This window comes from Rhinoraja longicauda, chromosome 34 (assembly GCF_053455715.1).
Source record: "Rhinoraja longicauda isolate Sanriku21f chromosome 34, sRhiLon1.1, whole genome shotgun sequence".
NCBI classification, from domain to species: Eukaryota; Metazoa; Chordata; class Chondrichthyes; order Rajiformes; family Arhynchobatidae; genus Rhinoraja; species Rhinoraja longicauda.
In genome coordinates, this window is record NC_135986.1 from 19,209,653 (window position 1) to 19,211,059 (window position 1,407).

The following is a 1,407-nucleotide window of genomic DNA, read 5'->3' on the forward strand; positions in this document are numbered from 1 at the left end:
GTGTGTGTGTGTCTGTGTTCGTGTGTGTGTGTGCGTGTGTGGGGTGTGTGGGTGTGTGGGGTGTGTGTGTGCGTGCGTGCGTGCGTGCGTGCGTGCGTGCGTGCGTGCGTGCGTGCGTGCGTGCGTGTGTCTGTGACCCTCGGTGTCCATTGCTGATCTCCCACCCCTGACCAACAGTGTTCTCCTTGGAGGGATCGGCCCTGACGTTCGGCGACATCCAGTCCTTTCATGATTTTATACGTTTATATAAGATCCCCTCTCATCCGTCTAAACTCCAGCTTATATTTTTTCGACCCATTCCTTCTCATAATTGTCTATTATCTATTGTCTATTGTCAATGTGATCATGGCTGATCATTCTCAATCAGTACCCCGTTCCTGCCTTCTCCCCATACCCCCTGACTCCGCTATCCTTAAGAGCTCTATCCAGCTCTCTCTTGAATGCATCCAGAGAATTGGCCTCTGTGGCAGAGAATTCCACAGATTCACAACTCTCTGACTGGAAAAGTTTTTCCTCGTCTCCGTTCTAAATGGCCGAACCCCCTTATTCTTAAACTGTGTGTGTGGCCCCTGGTTCTGGACTCCCCCCCCAACATTGGGAACATGTTTCCTGCCTCTAACGCGTCCGACCCCTTAGTAATCTTTATACGTTTCGATAAGATCCCCTCTCGTCCTTCTAATGTCCGGGGGTTGTGGTCGAAGGGTGGGGAGAGTGAGGGCAAGGGTGGGAACTGTGAAACGCAGAGGCGGGGGTTGTGGGTGTGGGTTGTAGGTGGCCCAGGATTATATATCCCTGGTTCCCCGCTCCGTCTACTCAACCACACAAAGGCTGGGTCGGTGTGACGCGCCCTTTAAACACTCAGCAACCATTCCTCAGGCTCGCCCTCCATCCATCAAAACGACGGGGCCTGTCAATGCCAAACAACCAGCCCGTCTCCAGCAACGCAGCTCCGGGGGAACGCCAAGCTTGGGTCAACAGTGGGATCCGGGATATTAGCATTTCGGAGAAGGAGAGGGGGAGGGCCAGCTACTAAAGCAAACGGAACCTTAATGCCCGTGATCCCACCACACAAACCCAGAGCTGCTCCTTCACCGTGAGAAACCTGCCATCACGCCCTTCAGCAACCTTGTTCCCACCGCCCTCCCCATCAGCCACAAAGGTGCCAGCTCTGGAGAGAGTCCAGAGGAAACCATCCCAGGAATGAGTGTAAGAAAATAACTGGTACAAATCGAAGGTATTTATTTCACAAAGTGCTGGAGTAACTCAGCGGGTCGGGCAGCATCTGTGGAGAACACGGATAGGTGACGTTTCACAGAGTGCTGGAGTAACTCAGTGGGTCAGGCAGCATCTGCGGAGAACATGGATAGGTGACGTTTCACAGAGTGCTGGAGTAACTCAGTGGGTCAG